Source organism: Scyliorhinus canicula, chromosome 1, assembly GCF_902713615.1.
Source record: "Scyliorhinus canicula chromosome 1, sScyCan1.1, whole genome shotgun sequence".
Taxonomy (NCBI): domain Eukaryota; kingdom Metazoa; phylum Chordata; class Chondrichthyes; order Carcharhiniformes; family Scyliorhinidae; genus Scyliorhinus; species Scyliorhinus canicula.
This window is the reverse complement of record NC_052146.1, coordinates 18,583,980-18,598,524: the sequence shown is the minus strand read 5'-3', so window position 1 is coordinate 18,598,524 and position 14,545 is coordinate 18,583,980. Positions and strand designations below refer to the sequence as shown.

Here is a 14,545-nt window from a genome sequence, read left to right as displayed (position 1 = left end):
CGATTCTCCGCAGACGTCCTGGCGGCGTGGCGCGATTTGCGCCAGTCACGGGGGTTCTCCGGCCCGGCCCCGGGCTGAGAGAATCGCGCCCAGTATACCTCTTACTCTTAAACTGTGTCCCCTTGGTTCTAATCTCTCCCACAAGTGGAAACATCCTCCTGGTGTCTACCCTATCAGCTCCCCTCAGGATCTTGTATCTTTCAATCGGATCCTGTCCATGGTGGAGTATGTAAATAAAGATTACTTTGAAAAAGGATCTTTTCCTCCAGCCAAATCTCTTGCTAATAGGAAGACGCCCAACATCTTCCAAGATGACCCAACACTAACAGATGGTGCCAGTGGTGCCCAAACCCATAGAAAAGCAGCATAATACTTGGCGAGTGAGACCAGGGTTCAACATCACCTTTCATTTGGGATTTGCTCTCATGCTTCCTCGAATGACAATCTCTTATGGATGACGGCATGGCTGGAATAGGGAATGGAAAGAATTTCCAAGCCTCTCTTTCCTGTCAAAGGAACATGCCAGATAAATCGGCACTTCCCCATCACCAACATGCCACGGCCAAGGGCCAAGAGGCAATCGAAAGGTACTGGGAATGTGGTGGTGGGGAGAGGGGGGGTGCAGTCTGTTTGGGGGGGGGGGGGGGTGCACTCTTGGGGCAGAGGGAGAACATCAGAGCCCACCCATAGCAAAAGGTTCACAGATGGGATGGGAACCTAAATTGTAGTCCCAGTGTACAGGATGTTGAGAGTAGTGAGGTCAGGGATAGGGTTAAAAGTTCGAAAGAGGGCACCGGCAAGCAGGACGCTGGTTTGAAGTGTGTCTACTTCAACGCCAGGAGCATCCGGAATAAGGTGGGTGAGCTTGCAGCATGGGTTGGTACCTGAGATCTCGATGTTGTGGCGATTTCGGAGACATGGGTAGAGCAGGGACAGGAATGGTTGTTGCAGGTTCCAGGATTTAGATGTTTCTGTAAGAACAGAGAAGATGGTAAAAGAGGGGGGGGTGTGGCATTGTTAATCAAGGAAAGTATTACGGCGGTAGAAAGGACGCTTGAGGACTCGTCTACTGAGGCAGTATGGGCCGAGGTTAGGAACAGTAGAGGAGAGGTCACCCTGTTGGGAGTTGTCTATAGACCTCCGAATAGTCCCAGAGATGTCGAGGAAAGGATTGCAAAGATGATTCTTGACAGGAGCGAGAGTAACAGGGTAGTTGTTATGGGGGACTTTAACTTTCCAAATATTGACTGGAAATACTATAGTTCGAGTACTATAGATGGGTCAGTTTTTGTGCAGTGTGTGCAGGAGGGTTTTCTGACACAGTATGTAGACAGACCAACAAGGGGCGAGGCCACATTGGATTTGGTACTGGGTAATGAACCCGGCCAGGTGTTAGATTTAGATGTAGGTGAGCACTTGGTGATAGTGATCACAACTCGGTTATGTTTACTTTAGCAATGGGCAGGGATAGGTATATACCGCAAGGCAAGAATTATAGCTGGGGGAAAGGCAATTATGATGCTATTCGGCAAGATTTAGGAGGTATAGGATGGAGAAGGAAACTGCAGGGGATGGGTACAATCGAAATGTGGAGCTTTTTCAAGGAACAGCTACTGCGTGTCCTTGATAAGTATGTACCTGTCAGGCAGGGAGGAAGTTGTCGAGCAAGGGAGCCGTGGTTTACTAAGGAAGTTGAAGCACTTGTCAAGAGGAAGAAGAAGGCTTATGTTAGGATGAGACATGAAGGCTCAGTTAGGGCACTTGAGAGTTACAAGTTAGCCAGGAAGGACCTAAAGGGAGAGTTAAGAAGAGCGAGGAGAGGACACGAAAAGTCGTTGGCGGATAGGATCAAGGAAAACCCTAAGGCTTTCTATAGGTATATCAGGAACAAAAGAATGACTCGAGTAAGATTAGGGCCAATCAAGGATAGTAGTGGAAAGTTGTGTGTGGAATCAGAGGAGATAGGGGAAGCATTAAATGGATATTTTTCGTCAGTGTTTACACTGGAGAAAGACAATGTTGTCGAGGAGAACACTCAGGTTCAGTCGACCAGGCTAGATGGAATTGAGGTTCAAAAGAGGAGGTGTTAGCAATTTTAGAAAATGTCAAAATAGATAAGTCCCCTGGGCCAGATGGGATTTATCCTAGGATTCTCTGGGAAGCCAGGGAGGAGATTGCAGAGCCTTTGTCCTTGATATTATGTCGTCTTTGTCGACAGGAATAGTGCCGGAAGACTGGAGGATAGCAAATGTTGTCCCCTTGTTCAAGAAGGGGAGTAGAGACAACCCTGGTAATTATAGACCTGTGAGCCTTACTTCGGTTGTGGGTAAAATGTTGGAAAAGGTTATAAGAGATAGGGTTTATAATCATCTTGAAAAGAACAAGTTGATTAGCGATACTCAACACGGTTTTGTGAAGGGTAGGTCATGTCTCACAAACCTTATTGAGTTTTTTGAGAAGGTGACCAAACAGGTGGATCAGGGTAAAGCTGTTGATGTGGTGTATATGGATTTCAGTAAGGCGTTTGATAAGGTTCCCCACGGTAGGCTATTGCAGAAAATAAGGAAGTATGGAATTGAAGGGGATTTAGCGGTTTGGATCAGTAATTGGCTAGCTGAAAGAAGACAGAGGGTGGTGGTTGATGGCAAATGTTCATCCTGGAGTTCAGTTACTAGTGGTGTACCGCAAGGATCTGTTTTGGGGCCACTGCTGTTTGTCATTTTATAAATGACCTGGAAGAGGGTGTAGAAGGATGGGTTAGTAAATTTGCAGATGACACGAAGGTCGGTGGAGTTGTGGATAGTGCTGAAGGATGTTATAGGATACAGAGGGACATAGATAAGCTGCAGAGCTGGGCTGAGAGGTGGCAGATGGAGTTTAATGCGGAAAAGTGTGAGGTGGTTCACTTTGGAAGGAGTAACAGGAATGCAGAGTACTGGGCTAATGGCAAGATTCTTGGTAGTGTAGATGAACAGAGAGATCTCGGCATCCAGGTACATAAATCCTTGAAAGTTGCCACCCAGGTTAATAGGGCTGTTAAGAAGCCATATGGTGTGCTAGCCTTTATAAGCAGGGGGATTGAGTTTCGGAACCACAGGGTCATGCTGCAGCTGTACATAACTCTGGTGCGGCCACACCTGGAGTACTGCGTGCAGTTCTGGTCACCACATTATAGGAAGGATGTGGAAGCTTTGGAAAGGGTTCAGAGGAGATTTACTAGGATGTTGCCTGTATGGAGGGAAGGTCTTACGAGGAAAGGCTCAGGGAATTGAGGTTGTTTTCGTTAGAGAGGAGAAGGCTGAGAGGTGACTTAATAGAGACATATAAGATAGTCAGAGGGTTAGATAGGGTGGACAGTGAGAGTCTTTTTCCTCGGATGGTGATGACCAACACGAGGGGACATAGCTTTAAATTGAGGGGTGAGAGATATAGGACAGATGTCAGAGGCAGTTTCTTTACTCAGAGAGTAGTAGGGGTGTGGAACGCCCTGCCTGCAACAGTAGTAGACTCGCCAACTTTAAGGGCATTTAAGTGGTCACTGGATAGACATATGGATGAAAATGGAATAGTGTAGGTCAGATAGGCTTCAGATGGTTTCACAGGTCGGCGCAACATCGAGGGCCGAAGGGCCCGTACTGCGCTGTAGTGTTCTATGTTCTATGTTCTATGTTCTAGAAGCCGTGGTAAACGGAAGATAATCAGAAAGAGATGGGGGAGCGATAGCTAACTAAGTCAATTCACAACGCTGCTGTTTCAGAACCGCTTGGAAATAAATTTCCTCTCAGATGCTGAAGCCAGTCTTTTTCATTGCTGCATCCTGTTAGAATAAATCTGCTTTGAACTGATCCCAGGGGACCTTGTGGTTGGGAACTGTCTCATGTTAATTCTCCATCAGTGCAAACTGCCTATTGAAGCAGACAGCAGAACAGCAAAGTGGGCCAAGTGATTTTTCCTCCTGAGTTCCTCTTCCATCAAGCAGTTGAGGCGATGGCACATCGGAATCAACCGCTCGGAAAAGGACAAATGTAAGAAATGGCAAAGATCCGGCAGCACAGCTCTGCTTTGTAACAACATCCCCAGCCAGCCACACCACCATACACAACACTGTTTGTTTTTCAAAAATATTTTTATAAGGGTATTTGCACGTTTTTATGAATAATAACAATAACAATGCCATGAACATGGTACAATAAACATCCCCCCCTCCCCCCCATCCCAATATTCACACTTCCCAACCACAAAACAACAATCTGCCCCCCCCCCCCCCCCCCCCCCCCACCACTTGTCCTTTGGAATACTGCTTCTGCTGACAGTTTAATTTTTCTCGAGAAAGTCGACGAACGGCTGCCACCTCTGGGTGAACCCCAACCATTGACCCTCTTAAGGCGAACTTTATTTTCTCAAGGCTGAGAAACCCAGCCACGTCACTGACCCAGGTCTCTACACTCGGGGGCTTCAAGTCCCACCACATTAATAAGACCCGTCTCCGGGCTACCAGGGAGGCAGAGGCCAAGACGTCGGCCTCTTTCGCCCCCTGCACTCCTGGCTCTTCCGACACTCCAAAGATCACCACCTCCGGATTCGGCACCACCCGTGTTTTTAGCACCGTGGGCATTGCCTTAGCGAAACCGTGCCAAAACTCCTCTAAGCTTCGGGCAAGCCCAGAACATGTGGAGATGATTTGCTGGGCTTCCTGCGCACCTCGCGCACCTATCCTCTACCCCGAAAAACTGGCTCATCCGGGCCACCGTCATGTATGCCCGGTGAACCACCTTTAATTGTATCAGGCTAAGCCTGGCACATGATGAATATTAACCCTGCTTAGGACATTCACCCACAGACCCGCCTCTATCTCTCCTCCCAGCTCGTCTCCCCATTTGCCCTTGAGCTCCTCCACCGGGGTTTCCTCTGCATCCCAAATTCCAGGTAAATATCTGATACCTTCCCCTCTCCCACCCAGGTACTGGAAACTACTCTGTCCTGTATCCCCCATGGCGGCAGCAGCGGAAAGGCCGGAACCTGCTTTCTCAGGAAGTCTCGCACCTGCAGATACCTAAACCTGTTCCCTGCTGGCAATTCAAATTTATCCTCCAAAGCTTTCAAGCTGGGAAAGCTCCCGTCTATAAATAGATCCCCAATCCTTTTAATTCCTTCCCTTTGCCGGAACCCACCATCCAGCCTACCCAGTACAAACCAATGATTATTATAAATCGGGGTCCAAACCGATGCTCCCTCCAATCTCTTATATCCCCTCCACTGCCCCCAGATTCTCAGAGCCGCCACCACCATCGGACATGAGGAGTATCGGGCCGGCGAGAACGGAAGAGGTGCTGTTACCAGTGCTCCCAAACTTTTGTCTTTGCATGACGCCGCCTCCATCCGCTCCCACACCGACCCCTCCCCCGCTACCCACTTCCTAATCATGGCTATATTAGCCACCCAGTAGTAATTGCAGAAGTTCGGCAGCGCTAACCCACCCCCCCCCCCCCCCCCCCCCCCCGACTGCGCGCCAGCAACACTTTCTTCACTCGCGGGGTTTTACCCGCCCACACAAAGCCCAAAATAACCTTATTCACCCGCTTGAAAAAAGCCTTAGGGATGAAGATGGGGAGGCACTGAAAGACAAACAGAAATCTGGGGAGGACCGTCATTTTCACGGTCTGTATCCTCCCCGCCAGTGATAGTGGGAGTACGTCCCATCTCTTAAAGTCCCATTTCATTTCCTCTACCAGGCGGGATAGGTTTAACTTGTGCAGTGCCTCCCATTCCCGGGCCACCGGGATTCCCAGATAGCGAAAGCTCTTCCCTACCATTCTAAGCGGCAGCTCTCCCAGTCTCTTTTCCTGTCCTCTTACCTGGATCGCAAACATCTCGCTTTTCCCAATGTTCAATATATACCCCGAAAAATTGCCAAATCCCCCCAGGATTCTCATTACTTCCCCCATCCCCTCCAACGGGTCTGAAATATACAAGAGTAGGTCATCTGCATAAAGCGAGACCCCGGTGGTCCACCCCTCCCCCCTCCCAAACCTGCCCTTTCCAGTTCCGAGAGGCTCTTAACACCTTGGCCAATGGCTCTATGGCCAGAGCAAACAATGACACCCTTGCCTCGTCCCTCGGTGTATTTTAAAATACGCCAACCTCAGCCGGTTCATACGCACACTCGCTACTGGTGCCTGATAGAGCAACCGCACCCAGTCAATAAAGCCCTCACCAAACTTAAACCTTCCCAGCGCCTCCCACAGGTAATTCCACTCCACCCGATCAAAAGCCTTCTCCGCATCCATCGCCAACACCACCTCCTCTCCTTCTGAGTGCATCATAATAATATTCAAAAGCCTTCGAACATTGGCCTTGAGTTGCCTGCCCTTGACGAATCCCGTCTGGTCTTCCCCTATCACGCCCGGGTCACAGTCCTCTATACTTGTGGCCAGTATCTTAGCCAGCAGTTTGGCGTCTCTACATTCAGTAGAGAAATTGGCCTGTGTGACCCGCATTGCTCCGGATCCTTCTCCCGTTTCAGGATCAATGAAATCGAGGCCTGCGATATTGTTGCTTCATTAAATGTCCTCAACAGCAATGGGCTCAATATCTCTGAAAACATCTTACAGAATTCCACCGGGTAGCTGTCAGGCCCCGGGGCCTTGCCCGACTGCATGCCCTCCAGTCCCTCGATTATTTCCTCAATCTCAATTGGGGCTCCCAGTCCTTCCACCAGATCCTCATCTACCCTCGGAAACCTCAACTGATCCAAAATCTGCCGCATCCCCTCCACCCCAGGCGGGGGTTCTGACTCATATAATTTAATGTAAAAGTCCTTAAACACCTCATTCACCCACACTGGGTCCAGGGCAGTATTCCCACCTCTTTACTCTCCCTATCTCCCTGGCCGCCTCCCCTTTTCTGAGCTGGTGCGCTAACATTCTGCTTGCCTTTTTCCCACACTCATAAATCGCCCCCCTTGCCTTCCTCAACTATTCCACCGCTTTCCCTGTAGTCAACAGCCCAAACTCCGCCTGTAACCTCCGCCGCTCCCTCAGTAGCCCCGCGTCTGGGGCCTCCGAGTATCTCCTGTCCACCTGGAGTATCTCCTCCACTAACCCACCCCTCTCAGTCCATTCAGCCTTTTCTCTGTGGGCCCGTATTGAGATTAATTCCCCTCTGACCACTGCCTTCAAAGCTTCCCAAACCGTTGCTGCAGAGACCTCCCCCGTATCATTTGTTTCCAGGTAGTTCTGGATGGACTTGTTCACCCGACCACAGATCGCTTCGTCCGCTAACAATCCCACATCCAGCCTCCATAGCGGGCGTTGTCCTCTCTCCAAACTAACCCATAGATCCACCCAATGTGGGGCATGATCCAACACTGTGATTGCCGAGTACTCAGTATCCACCACCCCCGGTATTAGCGCCCTGCTCAGACAAAAAAGTCGATGCGATAGTATACCTTGTGGACATGGGAGAAAAAAGAAAACCCCTTTGCCCTTGGCCGTGCAAACCTCCATGGGTCTACTCTTCCCTCCTCCCCCCCCCCCCCCCCCCCCCCCCCCCCGGATCTGTCCATAAACCCCTTCAATTCCTTTGCCAAGTCCGGCCTTCTCCATGTCCTGGATTTTGACCGGTCCAATTCCAGATCGAAGACTGTGTTAAAATCTCCCCCATAATCAGGTTCTGTGACTCTAAGTCTGGGATCTTTCCTGACACCCGCCTCATAAATTCCACATCGTCCCAATTTGGAGCATATATGTTGACGAGTACCACCCGCACCCAGCTTCCCACTCACGATTATGTAACTTGCCCATCTTGCCTGACACGATTCTCCCTGCCTCGAATGCCACTCGCTTATCGATCAAGATCGCTACCCCCCTGGTCTTTGAGTCCAGCCCTGAGAGGAATACTTGGCCCACCCACCCCTTTCTCAATCTTGTCTGGTCCATAACCTTTAGGTGTGTCTCTTGTAGCATTGCCATGTCCGCCTTCAGCCCCCTCAAATGCGCAAAAACGCGGGCTCTCTTGACCGGCCCATTCAACCATCTGACGTTCCATGTCATCAGCCTGGTCAACCCCCCTCCCGCCGCCTAGCCATCACCCTTTTTAGGTCCATCACATAAGCCCTCGCATCCGATCCCTCACAGTCTTCAAGGAGGCCGACATTTCTGAGATTCTGCCTCTGGGACCTGTTCTCCAGGTCCTCTAGCTGCTCCTCCATTCCTTTCTGGGGGTCATTCATCATCTCAAAGAACAAACAAAGAACAAAGAAAAATACAGCACAGGAACAGGCCCTTCGGCCCTCCAAGCCTGTGCCGACTATGCTGCCCATCTAAACTAAAATCTTCTACACTTCCTGGGTCCATATCCCTCTATTCCCATCCTATTTATGTATTTGTCAAGATGCCCCTTAAACGTCACTATCGTCCCTGCTTCCACCCACCACCTCCTCCGGCAGCGAGTTCCAGGCACCCACTACCCTCTGTGTCAAAAAACTTGCCTCGTACATCTCCTCTAAACCTTGCCCCTCGCACCTTAAACCTATGCCCCCTAGTAACTGACCCCTCTACCCTGGGGAAAAGCTTCTGAGTATCCACTCTGTCTATGCCCCTCATAATTTTGTAGACCTCTGTCAGGTCGCCCCTCAACCTCCGTCGTTCCAGTGAGAACAAACCGAGTTTATTCAACCTCTCCTCATAGCTAATGCCCTTCATACCAGGCAACATCCTGGTAAATCTCTTCTGCACCCTCTCTAAAGCCTCCACATCCTTCTGGTAGTGTGGCGACCAGAATTGAACACTATACTCCAAGTGTGGCCTAACTAAGGTTCTATACAGCTGCAACATGACTTGCCAATTCTTATACTCAATGCCCCGGCTAATGAAGGCAAGCATGCCGTATGCCTTCTTGACTACCTTCTCCACTTGTGTTGCCCCTTTCAGTGACCTGTGGACCTGTACACCTAGATCTCTCTGACTTTCAATACTCTTTGAGGGTTCTACCATTGACTGTATATTCCCTACCTGCATTAGACCTTCCAAAATGCATTACCTCACATTTGTCTGGATTAAACTCCATCTGCCATCTCTCCGCCCAAGTCTCCAAACGATCTAAATCCTGCTGTATCCTCTGACAGTCCTCATCCCTATCCGCAATTCCACCAACCTTTGTGTCGGCTGCAAACTTACTAATCAGACCAGTTACATTTTCCTCCAAATCATTTATATATATTATAAACAGCAAAGGTCCCAGCACTGATCCCTGCGGAACACCACTAGTCACAGCCCTCCAATTAGAAAAGCACCCTTCCATTGCTACTCTCTGCCTTCTATAACCTATCCAGTTCTGTATCCATCTTGCCAGCTCACCCCTGATCCTGTGTGATTTCACCTTTTGTACCAGTCTACCATGAGGGACCTTGTCAAAGGCCTTACTGAAGTCCATGTAGACAACATCCACTGCCCTACCTTCATCAATCATCTTTGTGACCTCTTGGAAAAACTCTACCAAGTTAGTAAGACACGACCTCCCCTTCACAAAACCATGCTGCCTCTCGCTGATTCCTTAGTCTCTCCACCTTTGTCTCTTGCATGGTTATATATTCCTCGTGCTCGGACACCTTTTTATCCACCTCCTGGATCACTCTTCCGTGGGTCTCTTGTTTCTGCACCAATTGATCAATCGAAGCCTTGATCAGGTCCAGAGTGTCCTTCTTCAGCTTGGCGAAGCAATCTTCGAAAAACTTCACCAGCTGCTCTGTCGACCACTGTGCCGTCTCCCCCCCCCCCCCCCCCCCCCCCCCCCCCCCCCCCCCGGCCTTGCCTCTCCGCCATGCTTTCCTGCATTAGTGGCTCTGCTCGGGTCTTCCTTGTAAGGCTTTGTCTTCCCACACGGCCACTTCTGGTCCAATTCTCCATACACCAGAGGGGGATTTCTCCTCACTGTCTCACTCTTCACTGATTTATCCCATAAAATCCGGGGGAAAAGGGGGGAAAGGTCCAAAAGTCCGTCACAGGCGGGAGCTATCAAATGTGCAACCTACTCCTCCATGGCCGCCACCGGAAGTCCCACAAGACTGTTAACTCATGTGCAGTCTCCCAGTTGTTTGAAGCCCATTTACAAAGTATGGCTATACTTTCTGCATCGGCTCGCATCCTAGATATTATAATGGGAGATACTGTTCTGGTATTTCTCAAAGTGGTTCCATTTTTCTTCCACAGGATGTGGGTGTTGTCTTGTTCGATGGGCCAGCAGTTTTTTTCCCATTCCTAATTGCCCTTGAACTGGGTGGCTTGTTAGGCCCTTTCAGAGGGCAGCCGAGTCTCAACCGCATGGCTGGGGATCTGGAGTCACGTGTAGGCCAGGCCAGGCCAGGTAAGGACGGCAGGTTTCCTTCCCTCACGGACATTAGTGAACCAGATGGGTTTTTGCAAAGATCGAGGATAGATCCATGGTCAACACTGTGGAGACTAGCTCTCAATTCCAGATTTATCAATTGAATTTATATTCTACCAGCTGCCGTGTTGGGATTCGAACCCATGTTGCCAGAGCCTTAGCCCCCGGGCTAATAGTCCGGTGGCCAGTGTTTCACAGGTACTAGGCCCGGTGCTTCAAAGGTATCACAAAGGGGAGGGGAGTTGAGGGCCTAGGGTAGTGAGGGAGAGATCTGACACAGCCTCAAAGCAATATGAGGTTCCCGCTACCTACCCGGGAATCCAATAGGACAACTGAATAAAGAGGTGCAAACGGTTTGACTGTATGTGGGTAAAACAAACCTCTTCATTCACCTGAGGAAGGAGCAGTGCTCCGAAAGCTAGTGATTTGAAACAAACCTGTTGGACTTTAACCTGGTGTTGTAAGACTTCTTGCAGGGAAAAACAGAGCACTCATGCAAATGAACTGCTTTGGTTTTGGTCGATATAAGCTGTGTTCGTTTTTCTAAATAACGGCACGTGTTCAAATCTGATATTTCCAAATCTTCTGAATTATTATTTTTTCTAATTAAGGAGCAATTTAGCGTGGGCAATCCGCCTCCCCTGCACATTTTGGGTTGTGCTAACACCGGGAGAATGTGCAACCTCCACACGGACAGTGACTCGGGGCCAGGATCAAACCCGGCTCCTCCGCACTGTGAGGCAGCAGTGCTAACCACTGCGCCACCAAATCATCTGAATTATTACTGGGTGGTGAGCACCCCCACACTCCATCTCACCCCAATAAAAAACCTCTTTCCTTTCAAAAGCAGATTGGGTGAAAGGGCTTCAGCGTGAAATATGGCACCCCCCCCCCCGGCGCCTGTTCGGGTACGCTGAGGGAGAATTCAGAATGTCCAATTCACCTAACGGCACATCTTTCGGGACTTGTGGGAGGAAACCAGAGCACCGGCAGAAACCCACGCAGACACGGGGAGAACGTGCAGTCTCCACAGAGACAGTTACCCAAGCCGGGAATCGAACCTGGGACCCTGGCGCTGAGAAGCAACTGTGCTAACCACTGTGCTACCGTGCCACCACAACAGTTACCCCCACTGCATTACTTACTCCAGTTTATAACTGGCGTGTATATGTTTCCTCAGTGAGTGTGTCCTGGATTTATTAATCAATTCAGCTCATTATACAGACGAGTCACACAAGCTCACCAAAACCAACATTCCAAAAAAAATCGCAAATGAAATCTCTAACTTTTCCCAGATGAAGGGTGTGAAACGTTAACTCTGTTTCTCTCTCCGCAGATGCTGCCACAGCCTGCTGAGTATTTCCGGCATTTTCTATTTTTACTTCGGAACGCTTGGCAGGATGTGCAACAGGTGTAGCCACAGGCACGGCGGAGGCGGGGCGGGGCGGGGGGGGGGGTTCCAACATTCTCAGGGCGAGTTGGGGAGACAATGGTGTATTGTCACTGGCTAGTAATCTGGAGACCCAGGTGACTGCTCTAGGGATGCGGGTTCAAACACCACACCTGGTGTATTGTGTTCAGTTTTGGTCTCCTTACTGGCGCTGGAGGGTGTGCAGAGGAGATTCACGAGGTTAACCCCAGAGCTGAAGGGGTTGGATTACGAGGAGAGGTTGAGTAGACTAGGACTGTACTCGTTGGAACTTAGAAGGATGAGGGGGGATCTTATAGAAACATATAAAATTATGAAGGGAATAGATAGGATAGATGCAGGCAGATTGTTTCCGCTGGCGGGTGAAAGCAGAACTAGGGGGCATAGCCTCAAAATAAGGGGAAGTAGATTTAGGACTGAGTTTAGGAGGAATTTCTTCGCCCAAGGGTTGTGAATCTATGGAATTCCTTGCCCAGTGAAGAAGTTGAGGCTCCTTCATTAAGTGTTTTTAAGATAAAGATAGATAGTTTTCTGAAGAATAAAGGGATTAAGGGCTATGGTGTTCGGGCCGGAAAGTGGAGCTGAGTCCACAAAAGATCAGCCATGATCTCGTTGAATGGCGGAGCAGGCTCGAGGGGCCAGATGGCCTAGTCCAGTTCCTAGTTCTTATGGTCTTATGTTCAAACCCACCATGGCAGCTGGTGGGGATTAAAATCCAGTTAACTGCTAAAATCTGGAAATGAAAATCAATCATCAGCAATGGTGGACGATCATCAATTGTTAGTTAAAACCCACCGAATCGACTAATGCCCTTTAGAAATCTGGTGGCACGGCAGCACAGTTGCGGCCGGTGCCGACTCATTGGGCCGAATGGCCTCCTTCTGCACTGTAAATTCTATGATGCAATGCTGCCTCTCCCTGGTCTGGCCATTAGAAATCTCAATCTTTTGAGAGCTGGCCACTGCAATAGCCCAGCAAGCTACTCAATCTGAGGGCAATTAGGGATGGGTAGCAAATGCTGGCCTTGCCAGTGACACACATGTAGCATGAGAGAATAAATAATAATAATCGTTGTTAGTGTCACAAGTAGGCTTACATTAACACTGCAATGAAGTTACTGTGAAAATCCCTTAGTCGTCACACTCTCCAGCGCATGTTCGGGTACACACAGGGAGAATTCAGAATTTCCAATTCACCTGACAAGCACGTCTTTCAGGATTTGTGGGAGGAAACCGGAGCACCCAGAGGAAACCCACACAGACACGGGGAGAACATGCAGACTCCGCACAGACAGTGACCCAGTGGGGAATCGAGCCGGGTCCCTCTACCACTCCACAACAAAAGTATTCTTCATTTTCAGTCTGCAACCCATTCTTGTTATGGCAACATTTTCAATCTTCCAAGGTTTATAAAACCCAAGCTTGTCCGACCTTGAATCCCTACTTCCTTATTTAATGCCGCCCGCATTCCGACTCATGCCAAGACCCGTTGCCAGCCAATGGTCGGCTGTCTCTGCCTCTGTAAAACACGCGGCAGGGTGTGAGGAAAATCCCCGTCCCCTGTTTTCAAAGCCCTCTCTATGGCTTCATCCCTCCCAGTCTCTGTAATCTCCTCCAGCCCCACAACCCCACAACCCTCTCACATCCTGGCCGCTTGAGCACCCTGAATGTAATCACTCCACCTGGATGGGTGCTGCTCCAACAACACTCAACAAACGTGACACCATCCAGCAGCCTGCTTGGCTGGCACCCCATCCACTATCTAAAACAATCACTCCCTCCACCACCAGCCGTGTGTACCATCTACAAGATGCCCTGCAGCAGCTCGCCAAGGTTCCTTCGACAGCACCTTCCAAACCCACGACCTCTGCCACCTAGAAGGACCAGGGCAGCATGGAAAAGAGGCAGCACTAAGTTCCTCTTCAAGTCACACACCAGCTATATCTCTGTTCAGACTTGTCCAACCTACGGCCCACGCTCCGGACTGTGGCCTGCAAAGCCCCTGTAAGTTGCCCCCAGAGACACTGTCCAAAATGGCAGTAAAATGGGTAAGTGATGTGGAAGGTTTCCGTAAGGGGCTGCTCCTCCAATCACAGGGGCTCCCTCTCCAACACCTGCTCGCTAGTGAGCCGTGCGAGAGAAACAGCCTGTGACTGGAGGAGCAGCAAAGATCGGCAGCTGAGAGTATGTGGAGGAAAAAGGAGGATTGAGAAGGGGTAAGATACCCAGCTCTTCCCCCCTGGCTCTCCCAGCTCACCCCCACCCAACTTTCCCCACTCTCCCCCACCCTTCCTCTTCCTACTCTTCTTCCTGCTTTCCCCTGGCTCATCGTGCTTCTCACACACCCGTAGTTCAAGGATCGTTCGGCTTCAGGCACGGCTGCAGGTCTGTCTTCTCCTTCTCATCGCACTCCCTCCATTTAGTGGATGAGGGTGGGTGAGTGAGGGTGGTTGAGGGAGTGAGGGTGCATGAATGAGTGAGGATGGGTGGTCTACATACGGATAATGCCCCTAAACTCTGCAGTAGGTGGATTTTCTGGAATGTTGAACACCCATCCATCTGGTTATGGACATCATTTCTACTGTAAACATCCAACCTAGATACCTTACTGACCTCATGTTTACTGTTATTACCCATCCAAATACAGGGCGGACAGTTCTTATAATATTATTCATAACACCTTCTCACCCATTTTCACAGTGTGGGTCGGACACGCACTCTTGCCCTCTCACAT

The 14,545-nt window shown here is 49.8% G+C and overlaps 1 protein-coding gene across 1 annotated transcript in view; it reads right to left on the bottom strand.

Moving 5' to 3' along the window:
* The window catches only part of sgsm1a (small G protein signaling modulator 1a), a 195,105-nt gene that overhangs the window by 99,256 nt on the left and 81,304 nt on the right, over positions 1 to 14,545 (bottom strand). The gene's annotated exons all lie outside the window — the stretch shown is intronic.